The sequence below is a fragment of the Blennius ocellaris genome, assembly GCF_963422515.1.
Source record: "Blennius ocellaris genome assembly, chromosome: 2".
NCBI classification, from domain to species: Eukaryota; Metazoa; Chordata; class Actinopteri; order Blenniiformes; family Blenniidae; genus Blennius; species Blennius ocellaris.
Genome location: NC_137651.1, coordinates 3,966,076 through 3,985,635, shown reverse-complemented (window position 1 = coordinate 3,985,635; position 19,560 = coordinate 3,966,076).

The window sequence follows — 19,560 nt, the reverse complement described above, 5'->3', positions numbered from 1 at the left end:
CCTGACTCACACCTCCAATCATACTCTATTTCTTGTGGAACAACAAAATCTTTAATAATAAAATCAACCAAAATATGTGATCTTCACCTTTAAAGCTGTGACTTTTACTCTGAATGTGTGAGACTTGGAAGCCCTGCTTTACTTTCATAACTTACAAGACATTAATCTGATGCGTTTTGCTCGGTCAGCAGGTGAAGTAACTTTAATCACTATGGGAGGGATATTTTACTCCTATATTATCCCCTCCCCAGGCGTATCCCATTGTTGTTGTGCACTTTGGCATCAAACTGAACGTGATCTGGTTTTACAGTGTAAGCCTGAACATCTTGGGGAAAAAAAAAAAAGAAAAACATTTGCTTCCTGAAGTTGATTGAGTGCAAAATACAGATATGTAGTGTATAGAATGTGATTTCATATTTTGTAGCCTCAGGCCATGGAAAAATGTTCCCCAAGTTAAACAAACCTCGCTCCAACACATTTTTTTCCCCTCCAAGATGCTATTCGTCTCATTCTGTTGTGATGGGATTCGAGCCACTCCTGATGCCTCATATATACTTTCAGCATTTTTAATTTTTTTTTTCAAAGAGAAACGTTTTGCAACGCTCGCCCCATGCCAGGAGAGCAAGAGAGATCCACTGGTGGAAAGCGTGGCATGTGCCAGGTGCGTGCGGCCTATTTCTGGATGACCACTGCGTGCCTGTTTACTCTGGGCAACTGCGGCCTGGCTGAAGAAGAGCAGCGGGTTGTGCTGGGCTTCATCCGCGTCATAGCCGGCTCCAGAGTTCCCGGTACGCTCAGCCCCATTCTTGGCGCTGCCTTTACCTGAAGGGATGCATGCCCTACCGACATTTCTCACTATCTCTACACACCTCATCCACCCCACCCCCATTCCCCACCGCCACCCCCACCCTGCCGGGCCCCACCCCTTCTCCCCTCTGTACTCAAGGGATTACTGTCAGCTCGCGAGGCTGAATTGGGAATCGGGAGAGCAGGTCCAGACCCGTTGGTAAGTCCCAGACTTAAGGGCAGTGACTACATGGAAAATTAAACACACATACTGTACACATACACATGAAAACACTGAACCCACTGACACACACGGCTCCAGCTCCAGCACACCAACATTGAATGCCTTACATAAGCTTTGTGCTGGTTGAGGGACGCCTGAGCTGCTCACAAGGTGACAGCGATCTGTGCTATCTTGTTCCAAAGATGATCGTGTTATTACGTGTTATCGTAAAGTGCTGAACTTTTTTTTGTTTTTGCTTGTATTGCGAAAACACACAAGAGTGTCTGCCTATATTTCTATTTGTCATGTTTCTTTACACTTTGTTTATTTGCTTTTGAAGGGAATACCCTCTTTTGTCTCACTTCTCAAACCGACTCGGAATGATCTGCTGCCAGATCTTGAATGGTAAAAGAGCACAACATGTGCTGTGATATCTTGACAGGATGAATGTAATAGGTTTGCCTCCAAGAAAACAGGATTATTAGTAACGCTAAACAAGAAAAACACGAGTTCTGCTGGAAGAGACAAGATCATGAAAGTCCAACATCACACTTGCACTTGGTTTCTTTTTTTCCGTCTTTTTGTACATCCTCTATAATGAGCAAACAAAAGATATGGACGTCAAGCTGCTCATAAATCTATCATGATGTTAATGGCACAGCCCCAGAGGGAAGGTAAACTCAAGTAGGCTTGTTCCTCTAACTGATGTTCATTTCTCTGCAGCTGCTTCCTCTCAAGCCCTCAGGCTTTTTACGGGGCTGAAACAAGCTGCTGACACCTCCTGCCACAGATGCAAGCACATCCCACAAAATGCTCCATTCAAGAAGACACGAATGCAGCACGTTGCATTCGCCACTCTCCGTAGAAACGTTACGCAACAGCAAAGACTGAGGTGGGATGCCTGCGCCCCCTTCGAGGTCAAGCAGGTGTTCTTTTACAACTGGCGCGATCCACGTGCCGAGATTATACGAGTCCATGAGTAATCGCAACATTTTTCTGTTGATGCTCTTTATCACTTTGACATAATTGGTCCTTTAATTGCATCCATATGTGGCGTTTCATCAGCTTTCATCTGCAAAAAATGAACGGCTGCCAGAAATGTGTGTTCCCTCTTACACTTTCACACCGACGCAACCGAAACGGGTCGTAATTGTAAGCAGAATAACAATGCCCGTGGTTGCGGAATGCTATTTTCTTGTGTACTATATTCTTGCAACATCTGTCATTTGCAATTATACGTCCACTGATCTTTCGCCACCACCGGTCATTAAAAGAGGAGCAGTGAAGCGACCTGCTGGACTGAGACGTAGCTGACTACAACCTTTTAATAACAGGCCTTGACGCCCCGCTGCTCCTCGGCTCGGCTTCACAAACACACAGCTGCTCCGATCCATTGTTGCTCCAGGTGCTGAAACTGCGTGCATGCGCACACAAATACACACACATCAACAAACATGCCCCTTTACTGCCTGAAACTATTGTTTTGTAATCTGGAGTTGTTCTTTTCAAACCATTCCTCCAGTTTCTGTGAAAACTGATATTTTAACAAAAAGAAAAAAAACACTTCTTTTAAAAAAAATATTTGGTCTCAATAGTGTGTTACGACATGGTCATTGTGTCTATTAATGACTAATTACAAACAACTTTTTCGCCTTTGCCATTATGGATGACTGTGAAACTGATAACAGATTATAGAGTTATAGTTATAGAGCAGTTATACTGCTGTCTCTCTCTATCAAGCTCAACGAGAATACTATTCCCACTAACTGATATAAATTCAGTGGAACCCAATGAGTGAATCAGGACTGGCCTGCACTGCCCTGAGAGTTCAGCCGGTGTGTTACTGCAACAACGTACTGATTGTGTGTTCCAGTTTCCTCAGAGTTTGGGATTCATAACTTAGAATGGCTTTACTTTCTCATAAAAAGTGAGACATTTCAGTTCAGTGAGAAAACACTATCGAAGAATAGATATGTACAATAAAGCTGCTGCTGCTCTATGACCTATAAACCCATTAAATACTCAAATGAAAGGGGGCAACAACCATGAAAAAAGCTGAGATTTGCGAGGACTGGAATGCAGCATAAGACCAGCGTAACCAGATAAGAAAATTGAAAGTCACACAAAAATGTAAGTTAAGCAGTGTAACTTTTCAACGAGAGAATTAATTATGAACTGTCAGGAACTTTCAGAGCATTGTTTTATTTCCTGAGATCTATTGCTGGATGTCAGGAAATGGCTGACGTTCAATTTCATTTTTGACAAAGTTGAATTCATTGAAGTTTCTCAAGAAATAGAGTGAAGAAGAGTAAATTATGAAGTTAACGTGTACAATAGAGGGCAAAACATGGCAAATTGATTTCACTAATATAGTGTTTTCCCACTGCTTGACAAGTCCCCAAAGTGCTCTACATTATTAATCACATCCACCCATTCACACACACATTCACACCCCAATGGATACGGCTGCCATGTAATGCGCTCAGTCAATCCATATGGAGCTATTTGGGGTTCAGCATCTTGCTCAAGGACACCTCAATATGTGGACAGATTTTGGAAATTGAACTTGAAACCAAGGCCCAGATGATAAATGCATATTAAGATTATTCTGCTATGTTTTTTTTTTGTTTTTTTTTTACAGTTTAATGGTGAGGTAATATCCTGTATAACCTATTACTTGTATACATATTAGTATGGAGCTGACAGGTTTTCCCCCTCCACCTGTTCTGTCCTGATAGCCATCCCTCTCCTCCACACCTGCAGTTAGTACGTTTAAGCCCAGATTGTTATCACAGTGTGACTCAGCCGACCATATCTTCGCTGCCACTCTTTTCTCCCCGTGCTCATGTTTTTGTTAACCTCTGCCTACTCTTTGAAGACTCCCCAACAATCCAGGGTGATCACATGAAACGAGGGAAGTGATAGGGGAACACAGCAGATGTAGACGCACAATAAAATACCACACACATTTGTTGGCCTGTAACTTTAGCTAAACTGTGTGAATGGACAGAAAATGAAGATTTAAAGTCACACCAACAACACCAGCAAATGTGATTGGTTCATTTCCTGTTCCCCATATGGTCGCGCTGCTCTTTAGTCATGCAAATAACCAGTAGCTAGCATAATAGCCGAGGACTACGGAGGATCAAAGCCTCTTCAAAGTGAATACTACAAAGGGAAAGTATTGTAAACTATGTGAGAGTGCCTGAATGCGGTCAGAAAGCATGCCATACCCTGACTCATTTGCTGGACCTCAGTAAGAAAGAAATGTTTTCTAAAAAAGGAAAGGTACCAATTACATCTCTTGAAAGGCTCCTTCTCACGATACCACCCCTCCATTTCCTTTCTTCTCTCTCTCTCTCTCTCTCTCTCTCTCTCTCTCTCTCTCTCTCTCTCTCTCTCTCTCTCTCTCTCTCTCTCTCTCTCTCTCTCTCTCTCTCTCTCTCTCTCTCTCTCTCTCTCTCACACACACACACACACACACACACACACACACACACACACACACACACACACACACACACACACACACACACAGAGAGGGACAAATGTGGCCCTATAAACAGCCATCATCTCCCTGGATAATAAACAGAAAGGATCTGGCACAGGGCTCTGAAAAGACAACAGCGCCGATGTGGGAGTTACACCCAGAGGAGAGGCAGCCCCCCCAAAATAGCAGTTTAATCTCACAATTCCAACTGAAGAGAGCTCCCCAGTGGGTGATGGTGATGGCGGAGAGATGATTGTTCGGAGACCAAATATTCCCCCAAGCCAAGCTTATCAAACATTAATCACAACAGCATCTGCAAACTTTTTTAGTGGATGAACCTTAACGTCTCCCAGGGATCCACGTTCCACACTTAATGCTCGTCTACCGCCTTGCAAAATTTGCAAACAACAACAATATTCAACGACATTCAACAGTCTCAGATGTGTTTCAGCTGTTAAAACATGCTGAGAGCCAGATGGCCTTTACATATTATCATAAGTGTAACAACTTGTATTGTTTTTTTTCTTTCCAACTGCTGGGAAAAATATCTCGCCGTTCAGCAAAATGTCTGCCTTACCTTTGCTCCTGGTCCAATTGTACATTCATTTTCATTTGATGGAAGAAAACCTCGTCTTCCCCCTGCTTCTGGGAAGCAGATTCAGTTTCCATGCAGTGATTATACTCTTTTAATATACTATTTTGAACAACTTAGGTCTATTGATGTAATTGTGTGAGATTCACTATTTTTTTTAAATGACGACCTTCATCAAATGACTACCTGAAACATTCTTACATTCATCTATAAAAAAAAAAATGGAATAAATATACAAGTTAATTCAAGATTTATTGTGACAACACCACAGAATGTCACCCTAAGTAGTGCACCAAACAGTGAAAAGTGAATGACTGTATTTTGAAACCACGAAACAAACTACAGACAAACACTGTTTGGAATATATCCCAGATTTTGCAAATGAATTGTCATTACAAAATACAGTGTTAGAGTGCTGTGATGAGTTAATTAGCAGTGTGATAGGCGGGGCACAGGCTCGCGGTTTTGTTTAGAAGCGGTGAACAATAGTACAAGTGACATCGAACCAGAACAGAAATTAAAGGGCTTCTTTATGAACGGTCTGTAGTTGTGTTTTGGGCTTAACCTTAAATCAACCCATCAGACTGAGATCGCTCTCTCCCTTTAAGAATTTGTGAGCTTACCAAATTACAGGGAGCACCATGAGATGACTGAGTGTGTTGTGACTGCTGGTATATGAATAAAACAAACAGCAGTGAAAGTGACAGCTGAATTTCAGGACCGAGGAGAGTCACTGTCTAATGAACAACTTCAGTGTGACACTTCACTTCCTGAAATGAACTAAGGTGTGCAACACCATCCGTTGGGACCACTGTTTGACATTGTGACAGTTTTTTAATAGAGTCAAAGAAAATAATTCTTGTCAAAGAAGTATTTTCTACTGCAAGTATAAAAAACTGCTTTAACATTCAGCAAAGCGTTAACATTGAGTTCGACCTCAGTGTGCCCCCCTTATGGGCCTGATCAGATCTCATTTCAAGTACAGGTTACAGGTGAATGTCTGCACGTAACAAAGAGATTTCAAAGAGGTCAACATTTGCCTGACACCAGGTAAGGCCCAGGGGACGACTGCAAGGAACCAGTTTCACAAAGTTCTGCATGGTAAATGCATTTATTAGGAGTTTGTCATGACTTCATTAGAGTTATAGGGCTGATGCACCAATTTATTGTTTTCCAAATAGCAATAAAAAACCAGACAGGGAAAAAAAAAAGGAAGAAGAAGTTCCAGGAATTGTCATTGTGGTAAATTGTAGGCAAGGTCAACTAGTCTGATGTTAACTCGGAAAGTTTTCTAAATCGGTAAAATGACCAGCCTTTGTGGCAAACTGATGATTTTATTGTTGCAGACAGACTTGCAATGCTACTGCTTCCTTTAGGCATTTTCTTGTCAGTTGTTTCCAAACTACCTTCTTACAATACCCTATGTCTATGTCCTGTATTTTCAGTACACATTGCTCTGATAGTATGGAGTTTCAAATAGCCAATGGTTATGGAAGCTGATGAAACAGACGCATGCTGGGAGAGGAGGCAGGTCATCGGCCCTCCATCGCACTCCACACAGAGCTGCACTGAACTGAGGCTGTGACCCTCACCAGTGGGCGTCACCTTCAGTTCTATCACACTCTATTACTCATCGTCCGCTCACTCACACACACACCAAAGGCAAGGCTGCTGACTGCAATTCTGTGAGGTGTGACTTCAAGTTACAAATCGGCCATTGGTGTTAGTCTGGACAGAAAGAGATATCATTTTCCAATATTTATGAATGCACACATATGCCGATTTTATCACTGGGTAACCGGACTCTCCCTGATGCATAGGGAAAAAGGAGGTGTGAGGTTTGTCAAGAGTAGCTCAGTACGGAGTCTGTTTTAGATTACTCAGCCATGATCTACAGGCCTCCTGCGTCAGTGGAGCTCTCAGCTGTATTGATGGGCGCAAGGGTTATGACAGCGGAGAGAAAAGCTCGGCAGCCTCCTCCTCCAGCGCTTCCACTCAGAGGGACATTAGGTCAGCATGCCCTCACCCCTCCTTTCTCTCCCCGAGAGCTCTGAATTCCCCAATGAACAACACATTCCTCCTTCCCTCTGTTTATAACACGCCATCCTTTGAAGGAGCATATGGGTGTTTGTGTACGTGTAAGTACATGAGAGAGTGTGTGTGTGTGTGTGTGTGTGTGTGTGTGTGTGTGTGTGTGTGTGTGTGTGTGTGTGTGTGTGTGTGTGTGTGTGTTAGCCTCGGGCCACTGAACCTCACCGAATGCATAAACATCTCAGTGTGACACTATCAAAGATGGATTGTGTGTTGAAGCATTCCGCCGTTCAGACACACCTGAGCAGGTACGGCACGAGCTCACATCTGTGAGACAGCTGTTTTCTTTCACCGTTGCTCAAGTGAAGGTAAGAATCCAGGTCGAATGAATCAGGCACAGAGAGGGAGAGTGCATGAGAGTGCAGGGTGGAGGAGAAAGCGGTGAGTCATCACAGAACTCAGGATGCGCTCATTTGAAAAGGCAGAGAGATGGGAAGGCTGGGTGTTGAGACAAAGAAAAACAAATGAGCGGCTTTTCTAATTAAAGCAGCCCTAAGGGGAGAGTGGGGGCGTGAGGGAGTTGGCCGGGTTGGGGTGGTGGAGGTGGATGCATGCTGAGTCATTCCTTTACACCCAATTCCTGTGATTGGGGCAGTTTTGGAGTGCGTGAAATTATGGACTTTTTTGAAAATTATGGTTTGTGCAAGCGCTCTTCATTTCTCCCTTCACTCAATGCACTCCCACGCAAAATGAAATCATTTATATACTGTTCCCCTTCTGAATAGATTCAAACACATGCACATGATGCTCATGCAAGGAAGGGCTAAGAAAAATAGAGAAAAATGCATCAATAGTGATAGCACTCAAAAATATCTAATCAATTAGAGACTTAATGTATCGCAATTATTCGCATTTGAACAACAGTTGATACAAGAAGGAACGTTTTCACCAATTCAAACGTTTTTTTGGTCGAATCGTGAGTAAATAAATGAACGTCCATACTGTGTTTACGCAAACATCAATGGTAGTATGCCAACAGCAATCTCCACACTCAACACAGAAAAAACATGTTTGATGTGAAATGTTTTATAAGGGATCAATGACATGAGGACATAATGTATCTTGACTGTGAGTGATGGATGTCTGCTTGTGTTTTACAACTTTTGTTCAGGGCTTTCAGTAGATTTGAGAGTGTTTTTAGTGATGTACAATGGACTTTATAGTGTTTTTAGTGGATGCCCAGATCGTATGACACTTTTAAATTTCACTGTGCTTCTTACAATAACAATAAAGGTATTCTATTCTTAAAAAAAAGTTTATTTATTGTGTTGTTGTAATGCCAACGGTTGCGTTATTTAAATGTAGCAATAGAATTAATCAGAACTTTAGACAGGGCATTCATGTTTCGGCTTCATGTTTAGCACTGAGGTGACTTGAACAGTGATCTGCATATTCTTTTTTTTTGCATATATATATATATATATTTCATATAAAAATGCTCATATCCACACTTCCACCCGAGAGGTTCTTTAACTTCACTTTAGCAAAGTAATGCACCCTCATCTTTGCTCATCATCTGCTGACCTGCTACTGTTCTTCATCACTTCTTACACAAGGGTTTGTTTTCTGATGTACTGGTGTGCAGGGAACGGAAAGCTACTTAATCAGGTGCACCAAAAAAACCATTCTGCAATGTAAAAAATAAAGCACAATTAAATGCATTAATTTATTTAAAGCATTGTTTTCAAAATTTTACACCGACAACTCCACACCTTTAAAATGGACTGTTGCATCTAACACACATATGTTGTGAAGCATGTAAAGGAAGATTTTAATATTTTCAGTCTCCACCTACTTCAGCCGTCTCAAAGCTCGTTACACACCTGGTCACATTTACCCTTTTACAAATACGCTCACATACTAGAGGTGACGACGCTGCTATGTACTGTATATGAACACTATTGTGACCCAAGTGCTGAGTGCCAAGCCAACATGTCAGTGTCACAGCCAAAATAATGCAGGGACTCAAAGTAACGTGGGAGTCATTTTCCCCAGATACTTTAAAACAAACTCTACGAATGTAAAAAGGTTAAAAGACTGTTTCCTTCATGGAGACCAAGTACAAATATTCTCATGGCGACCAGTTTTTATTAGTGAAGGTAAGTCCTCCGGGCCTCATCCACATATTAACAATGCTGAAGGTTGTGGAAGCAAGAGTGCAATTTTTGGGAGTACTTTTGTGCTCTAATCATGCGGCTTTACCAATTTTACTTGAATGAAGTAACCCGCTGTTGTTATTTCTCAGCCTGCACCTGCTTACTCTTGTTTCCAACCACATAAAGTTGACTTGACAACAATTTTGGCACAAGACACACAAATGTATCCATATGTGCTCCACAGATGCTGAAGAAAAGAAGCAGTGCTGGGCAGATAAAGCTGAACTCAGACTTTCAAAGTATAGGCACTAATTCAAGCCAGTCCGTCCCAGCATCCGTCCTGAGTCCAGCCTTTGAGCACTGATGAATCATAAAGTCCAATAAAGTGAAACAACCTTGAGCTTCGCACACAACATTCCCTCGGGAAAATGATCTTTGATAAAGAATTAATTTGGACCTATCAGCCTGTTAAACACAGAGATCATAAATTGTGAACCCTCCTCTTGACTTTGTACGACGCTATCTGGACTTGATTTGGGGGTTCACACCGCATGACAAACACATGTGACTACACCGCCGAGTGTGGTCTACTTTTTCCTTTCAGATTTACCCGCTGCTGTCTGCTCTGCAAATAGGTGCAAAGAGGCCATCTGCTGCGAAGAGAACACCTAGATTTGATGCTGCCTCTGCTGCCTGGCCACCCAAGAGGACAGGATGTGAACTAATACTTTACAGTAAGGAATTATACTCCCTTGAGATAAAAAAAAAAAAAAGGTGGGGGTGGGGGGGGGGGGGGGGGGGGGGCGAAGAGATGAGTCTGGAAGGCACCCAGAGGTCTGTCAGTAGTCAATGCTAACTGACAGGAAAGTCCAACAGAAAGAGCAACAGGATGAGGAAACTCTCCCCCACAACATCCTGGATGGCCTGCCTATGTGTGACTGGATATTTTCAGACACTGCGCAGTGTTTTCGGAGTCTGTATTTGTTCTACACGGAAGGTATTGACATGGCAAAGTTTTACGGCCTCATTAGTGTCATGTGCGTTTTAGTTTGCGCTGGGTGACACTGGGTAATGTTGTTGTTCTGACAGATATTTACAGTTTGTCTTAAAATTGCATCATGTTTGTCTGTCTGCTACTTTGCGTGTCTGCCATTGCTGCGTCGCCACATCAGATCTCACATTTGCACGCTGCCTGAGATGATTCGTCTCCCGCAGGACCGGCTCGGGTGGCTTTCTCAACAGTCCGTCTCGCTTTCCACCTTGTTTGCGGATCCCTATTGAAGTCTTCCTTCCCTTTTAAGTCCCACAGTCATCTAATGGTCAGAGTGTGTGTACCCAGACGTCCTGACTCACTCATGATGCGGACTCCTTTCTGTGAGAAAGCTTGACCATGTTTGCCGCGCTCGATCGTTCATTGCTCATAAACAGTAGGAGAAAAAGCCGGCGATGTAAAATAAACCAGCCGCCACAACACGTCGTCGCTACCGTCGACTGGCATGAAAGCAACAACCACACAGCCAGATGAAAGAGGCTGCGGCAGGTCACTGCACAGCGGCTCTGCTTATGTGCCACTGTCACTTTGATCGATAATCCCGGGGATTTTTCTTGTTTTATGAGTTCAGCTGCAAGAGGTTCCTGTCTCGCACACGAGTACAGCTGTAGGATGTGGGCCTGATGCAGCGCTGGTCACAAAGCTGCTGTAAACTCCAGGTGAAGTGAGCCAACAAACATTGCCAATCCACAGAGGCAGCTACCGGGTTTTTTTTTTTAGAAGAAAATATTATTTATGGATAAGGATGATTAAGTCGGGGCTGTTTTTCGAAATGGATTTGGTGCTATTAACCACAGTACTTATTTGGAGTGTTGGGAATTATATGGTATCAAGTCGCATGCGACAGTAATGCCACAGGTTTTGGCAGTAACACACAAGTAGCTGATTACAACTATGAGTTTAATCATTATAGTTAATGCTGTTTCAGTGAACTTGTTGCTTTTGCTGCAACAATATGAAAAAAAAACTGGAGTACGTCAGCAACTGTCGCTCTCTTTTCTGCTAAGAAGCCAATTGTTTGCGATAGCGTTAGCTGAAGCTGTTGTCTTAAGTGTTACGCTACTGTTTTCCTGAACTCGAGGAAAGTCAAACAGCAGCCTAACTGCTAAGACAACAGCTTTACCTTTAGCGTTAGTCAAAGCTGCTGTTTTAACGGTAAAGCTACTGAAGTGAACTCCGGTTTACAGGAGGAGGAGCTGCCTCTTATTCCTCTATGATGTCTGACTATAGGTGACATTAACAGTATGTACCCACAAAACCTGGAATTAACATTAGCAGACTAAAATAACAACACGCTGCTCTATTAGAAGCTGGCTGCATGGTTGTCGTTTTTAAAAGCTGTTTTGTTGTTGCTTAACTAATAATATATATTTCTTTAAAACAAAAACCCCCAGTTGAACTTAACGAATGAATCAATTCAAAACATTGTGACCCATACAGTACTGACAGCTCAGCTAATGTGCCACAGAAACTCAATAATAACTCAGCACATGATTAAGAATAATTTCCAAAACAACTATCCATCCATCCATCCAATCCATTGTCTGCCGCTTATCCGGGGCCGGGTCGCGGAGGCAGCAGTCCGAGCAAGAGTTGCCCAGACTTCCCTCGCCCAGACACTTCCTCCAGCTCCTCCGGTGGCACCCCAAGGCGTTCCCAGGCCAGCCGAGAGACATAGTCTCTCCAGCGTGTCCTGGGTCTGCCCCGAGGCCTCCTACCGGAGGGACATGCCCGGAACACCTCCCTCGGGAGGCGTCCGGGGGGCATCCGAAATAGATGCCCGAGCCACCTCAGCTGGCTCCTCTGGATGTGGAGGAGCAGCGGCTCTACTCCGAGCTCCTCCCTGGTGGCTGAGCTCCTCACCCTATCTCTAAGGGTACGCCCAGCCACCCTACGGAGGATGCTCATTTCAGCCGCTTGTATCCGGGATCTCGTTCTTTCGGTCATGACCCATAGTTCATCACCATAGGTGAGGGTAGGAACGAAGATCGACCGGTAAATCGAGAGCTTTGCTTTTTGGCTCAGCTCCTTCTTCACCACGACGGACCGATACAACGTCTGCATAACTGCAGACGCTGCACCGATCCGCCTGTCGATCTCACGCTCCATCTTTCCCCACTCGTGAACAAGACCCCGAGATACTTGAACTCCTCCACTTGGGGACAAGGGCACTCCACCGACCTGGAGGGGGCAAGCCACCTTTTTCCGGTCGAGAACCATGGCCTCGGATTTAGAGGTGCTGATCTTCATCCCAGCTGCTTCACACTCGGCTGCGAACCGTGTCAGTGCACGCTGAAGGTCCAGGCTTGATGGGGCCAACAGAACCACATCATCCACAAATAGCAGAGATGAGATCCTGTGGTCCCCAAACTGGACCCCCTCCGGCCCCCGGCTGTGCCTAGAAATTCTGTCCATATATATGATGAACAGAACCGGTGATAAAGGACACCCCTGCCGGAGGCCAACGTGCACTGGGAACAGGTCCGACTTACTGCGGCAATGCGAACCCAGACTCCTGCTCCGGGAATACAAGGACACGAACAGCCCTCAACAAGGGACCCCGGACTCCGTACTCCCGGAGCACCCCCCACAGGACATCTCGGGGACGCGGTCGAACGCCTTCTCCAGATCCACAAAACACATGTGGACTGGTTGGGCGAACTCCCACGAACCCTCAAGCACCTGGCGGAGGGTTATAGAGCTGGTCCAGTGTTCCACGACCAGGACGAAAACCGCATTCCAAAACAACTACTTACATATTTTTCTAATAACTTGCAACTGAAATTAATCTTTCATTTTCCACAGCTCTTTTCAATATATATCATAGTCAGTGTTAGTAATCTAGTTTGTGTTTATTTTTATTTACTTATGTTTACCTAAATTACTTTACCGTCTTTAAAGGAATAGCACAATGTTTAAACGTAACCTACCTATGTTTCTACATGTCCAGCAAGTATCACCATAAGGAACTATTTAGTTGAGTCTTCACATCAATGACCTGGCCTATATATGCAAACAGAGCTATACACATAGTTGCTAAAGGCAACTTAACGAAAATGTTTCATGTTTGAGCCATATAAAAAGATGGTTAATCAAGTATGTTTAAAACTCAATGTAACAGAAATCGCTAACATGTTATCTCGAAAAGATATGTGGTCCTTGATTGATTACAATATTTGCATCAAACCTCTCAATTTAAATGAATCTAGATTGATTATAAAATGACTGAATGATGAAACTCATAAATGCTATGTCATTGGAGATCATTCTTAATTCCATGAAATGTCAAATGAGGAATGAGCACAGGCACACAAATCTTCAATAAAGCCACTTGAAACTGTAAATTAAATGCTTAAAGCTGTCGGTCAAAAATGTAAAACAATTTCAAGAGTTGTCCCAATAGAATCCTCATGGGAACAGTTTCTTATGCAAGAGCATCTAAACAGAGCACTTTAGGTCCTGTAAACATAACGTTCTGAACATTATTTTACCAGTCAGCTGAAGTGATTTCATTAAAATATGTCAAGATTGCTGTTTTTTGGTTGTTGATTTTTGGTGGGTAATTTTGATGAAATAACTTAATGTGTCAAATTGATTTACTTACCGGTAGCTTTATTCCACTTGGTACAGATTGTTTTTGACAAGGGTGGAAATTTAATAACTTGAATCATTTAATAAAAATGAATCACTGCTTCAAAGCATTTTAAGCCACTTTGCTTGCAGACTTAATGAAATTAAATGGTTTAAAATATAAAGCAGCACTGCCAAATCCCAATGGGATTCAACAAAAGGAATTCTAAACTCACACACAATTCGCATCATGGTAATTTCACCCAAATGCTGGACTTCATGAATAACAATAAAATAGTTTACAACTATTGGGATTTGTACAGGAAACAAAGGATTGCAGGAAACCTGCAAGAAGCTTATAGTATATGTAAGCTTGATGTATGTAACAGTTGGACTTAAACTAATTATTTTTATATCGGAGCTCATTTTATAATACTATCTACAGTGTCTTCATGATGTGTGTGTTTTTAGTTCAAAAATATATGTGTTAAACTTAATTTATTCAACTTTAATTATGACTTCCTCCCAAAAATGACAAAATAATATAGTATTGTGGGAAATTGTTACTTCCTCCCACCCAGCAATGCATCTTCATTCATATATTATTGTCATCTGTTCTCATATATTGTCTGAAATATTAAATCTGTAGTTTTCTTAAATGATAAATGCAACTGCTCTTCCTTAATTTATACCAATAGTTTTAGACTTTATTAAGAAAAACAACAACATCTGATTCTATTTTATTTTCAGATTGATTTACATAAAGTAGCCTTGAGCTAAATATTTTTTACTGTCAGGTGAGCCATCTCCCCAAGTAAATGGATTAAAAATGATACTAAAAAAGTTCTGTTTGACCTGATGACAGCCTGACAAATCATAGATGAACTTGTTTTAATTCCTCCTGAAATGTTGTCCCTCCTCCTGGTGGGTGCAGGATGTCTGATCTCACTGGGCGAAGAGGAGCAGCATCATGTGTGGTCACCGTCTATAAATATCACACTCCTCTCTCATTCCTACTGCCTGTAACAACCTTTTCACCTTTTATCCACTGTCTATTTCACATCCTGAGCCGTCTGCTTGTGCTTGATCCTTCACTTTTCCTCCACACCCCCTCCTGTCCTTCTCTCGCAGACACGGGTCCATTTGCCTGAATTTCTCATTTCCTGTTTGGGGTGTGTATCCGATCCCTTGTTCTTATGCCCAGCGCACTTCAAACACTGGCACTGCTCGAAATGAGAGACACAGAGGAAGACACACGGAAGGAATATAAATAAGGGAATGACTGCTAAACTGGATGTGAATGGGATGGGAGAGGGAGGGTGTGTTTGAAGAGAGGGGTGAATGGGGAAGAATATGTGGGGAGAGCGGAGAGGAAAATCCCTTGCTGGTGACATGGACACAGGGAAAACCAAAGGAGGATTAAAAAGCTGTAAGAAACACAAAGTGGTTAATTATCATGATATCCAGAGATATGGCCAAATAAGGCCAAACTCTTGCCAAAAGCAGACTTCCTACTTCAAGATTGCGTTTAATCCTTATCTAATTTCTCAGGAATTTGGTTTGCTTTTACTTCCCATTGCAATTTGTTTTTATTCTAACTAATTATCTGTTTAGCCAACCATTTTCTAAATTCCCTTTAACGAGGTTGTGGTGCCAGTCAATCTGGAGGGGGTCCTGGGTAAGAGCTATTAAAAACAAAAAAAAACAAAAAAACCCAGCCCATCATCTGCTTCACATTTCCACTGTAATAAATTGATTCCATTCAGGCTCTGTGTGTGTGTGTGTGTGTGTGTGTGTGTGTGTGTGTGTGTGTGTGTGTGTGTGTGTGTGTGTGTGTGTGTGTGTGTGTGTGTGTGTGTGTGTGTGTGTGTGTGTGTGTGTGTGTGTGTGTGAGCCCTGGTTTCAATGGTGAAAAGCAATTCTTCTCACTGTTGTAGTTCATTGGTACAAACTGCCTGTTTGGTGGGAAAAAAGGTTCTCGCAGTTTGTCTTCCCAGCAAGCAAATATATAACCCACACTGATGTGATCCAACTTAGGGAGCTGAAAATATAAATTATGTGAATTGATGACAAACGTTTTGAATTAATAAATATATGATCTTTGCCTCTTTATCTTTGGGGGATGGAGGGGTGACTTCAGCTGTATCCCTCCACATCTGTCCAAAAACTTTTCACTTTAGCAACATAAGCCTGTTTTTATGAGATCGAACATGTTTCCATTCATAAATATGGAATAAAATTAATCTCTAATTAGATACAGTTTTGGTAGGATACATGTGGTTTCATAATTTCACATTCCACACCTCGCTGCACAAAACAGACTTTTTTTTTTCTTTTATCCTCAACAAAATGACATTACTATCCCACACCTGTGACATGCCACATGTTCAGTCGTGTTTGTCAATGTACATCATAGGGCATTATCATCATATCTTTTTAAGGACTCGGATCAGATGACACTACATTGAATTCTGTGCCCAGGCAAAGCCCTCTGGTGGGAACCACCAAATGAAAATCAATGATATTAAGTTTATTGGTGGTTTTTTTTTTTGTTTTTTTTACACTAACCTACAAAAACCATCCATCCATCCATCTTCTTTCCCGCTTACTCCATTTGGGCTCACGGTCTGCAGTATAGGGAGCAGAGAAGACCAGGCATCCCTGTCCTCTGCTACTTCCTCCAGCTCTTCTGGCGGGACCTCGCGACGCTTCCAGGCCAAGCCTAAAAAAAAAAAACACACCCCAATAATTTACAGTAGTAAAAACTAATCCTGTAATATTCTTCAACAGCACCTTGGGGTTGAATTTTTTGACATCCAAATATAACAATGAGCTCCTCATACCTGATTTTATTGCAGGCCCTGAAGGTAACATCCTTATTTTATACGTAAACATCTCTGCAAGAGATATAAACAGACGCTCAGGGAAAATATAAACACAAATGCTTTCTATGCCCTCCTCCCTTCCCTTACGCAAGATTCCAAAAATCCCAGAGCAAATAAAAAAAAGAGGAGAGAGAGAGCGAGCGAGAGTGTCTGTGTCTGTGTGTGTGTGTGTGTGGGGGGGGGGGGGGGGGGGTAATTAATGTGGAAAGGTAAAGCAGGCAGGTAATGCATCATGTTTCTTGTTCCACTCTTACGTGAGATTTCCAACTTCTCATCCTCCTCTAGGGCAAGTAACTTCGAGGAACGTGCGATGTGTAATTTTAAGATGTTGGTCACTGGCTGATCCAACATGAGCGGACGCTCTCCGGCAAGACTTTGTAATGCTTCTTCAGGATGATGTGAGCCGTCTTTTCAATATGTGATTCAGATGGTACTAAAAAGGACTTTTTATACCTTAAAAATATGTTCACCATGCGACCCTGAACAGGATAAGTGGGGTAGAAGATGTATGTATGTATGTATGTATGTATGTATGTATGTATGTATGTATGTATGTATGTATGTATGTATGTATGTATGTATGTATGTATGTATGTATGTATGTATGTATGGATGGAAAAAAAAAATTCTAATTAGGTTCTTGTAGGATACATGGAAGTAAAAACAGGAGGCAGGGAGGAGATGAAGAATTATTCAAACAATTTATCTACAATTTAGCTTAGAGGCCTCCTGCCCTGCCTGCTAGAAAAACATGTGGTTCAAATAAGAGCGACCCCCCACTGACTCCCTGAAGTCAAGCGCTCATTAGAGAATTATTTGCTCAGAGTGGAGCAGAGAGACTGTTGCTATTCCAACTTCTACGTGACGGTTCGAGGGGTGGAGTGAAAGAGTTACGGGGGGGGGGGGGGGGGGGGGGGGGCGCTTTACACACTCTCAATTGGTCTTACATGCAACAGGATAATAAATAGTGAGAAGGCCTTCAGCAGGCCTATGTAACCATATACTCCACTCACTCTGAGACCTCATCACTCATTGGCTCGCAGCCCTGGAATGTCATTCACATTGCCCCTGACCTTCATCTGTCTCTTTCTCTGGTTGCTCATATATCTCTGCTCTCCTCCATTTGTGTTTGTTTTAACTTTCTCAGGACCCCTCCGACGCCCATGTTCATGCATCGCGCACCCGAGAGGACAGTGATTTCCCCTCCTCCCTCCTCCGAACAAGCTCGAACCTCTCCTCTCTCTCTCTCTCTCTTACTTTCTCCACCCTCCCACTCTGTCTCTCCCACTCACTGTCTGAGTTTACTCTCATGAGGGGCTGAGGTTGTAACGTCAGCTCGTTCTCAGTCAATCTTGCCGTGCCTTTTTTTGTTTCCCCTTCCCTCAAGTTCTACTAGTAAAACCATCACAGAACGAGACGTGTTATGGCTGAAAAAAGAAGGAGACGAGTCACGGCTGATCCTGCTGAGAGAAAGTGAACTCACTCCGTGAGGTTTGTAAGTAGATGACAGAGGTCACGGTGAGTCACCCGAGTGTTTGGCCTCTTACTCCTCGCTGCGGGATGTCGCTTGTGAGTCAGGGCAGCAGACTGGACTGAGCTGTATCCTCTGTGTCACACACCTCTCATTGGCTTCTCTTATTTTTTAACGAAGTCCTCACCTCAACCAATCAAACCAAATATAAAACAACACAGATCTACAGTGTGAGTGAACGGGTAAAGACTCCAGTCCTGCTCCGTTCTTCACTCATGTTTTCTTACGACAGAAATCCTTTCTGAGAGTGAAAAGCTGCAACAGGGATGATGGATACCTGATACTTATGATCAGGGCTGTGTAAGTCAGTGGGGGTGAAAAAATAATCACACATTTTAAAAAGAAGCATTATCGAGAAAAGAAAGTCAGCAGTTATGTTCACATTACCGGTAATGAAGATTTGCTGCTGCTATTAATAATATTTAGCTTTTTTTTTTTTTTACCTGTTTTTCTGATATTGGACCCAATGTGCTATAATGATTTCTGGGGAGTTGAAGAAACATGGAGAATCTGTTTAGATAGATCGATAGATCGATAGATAGATAGATAGATACATACATACATACATACATACATACATACGTAACCTTCTTGGTGGAGGTAAAATAGCGGTTCATCTTGGATGTGTTTCTGCTCAAAGTTGCGTGATGTTGTTGGAAACCACTTTTGTGAAGGGGGTATGCGTCAGATGCGCATGCCATGTGTTAGTGAGTAAAGTCAAAGAGATTTGCACCTGCGTGGCGTCCCCTCGCTGCAGTTTTTTGCACTTGCGGAGGCCAAAGCTGATGGCAACAAACGTCCACCATCCTCAGACCTGCAGGCATCTGGAAGACAACCAAGATTAAACTTTTTGGTGAAGTGAGCCAACATTTCAATTAGCTGAGATTCCAATGAATGAATCAGGTACAGAAATGAGTAAAGGGTGTTTCCAAAAATACTCACACACATATCTGGCCCACAAAAAATGAGTCATTCACCTGATTTTTAATGATTTGCATGTCATGGATTACTCATCATCTTGAACCATTCTGGTTAACTTCGCATAAAAGCAGCTAAATCCATCAGCATGCTGGGGACCCATTAAATGTTGCCCATTACCCAACTGCACCCATGGGCGTTTCACTGAAGGTATGTGTTGACCCCTAGTGGTTAGTAAACTGGAAGAACTCAGACTGAAACCATATTTGTAGTTTTAAGTAAAATTGCACTGTAAATGGTCTCACACACAAAGTAATATTTCAACAG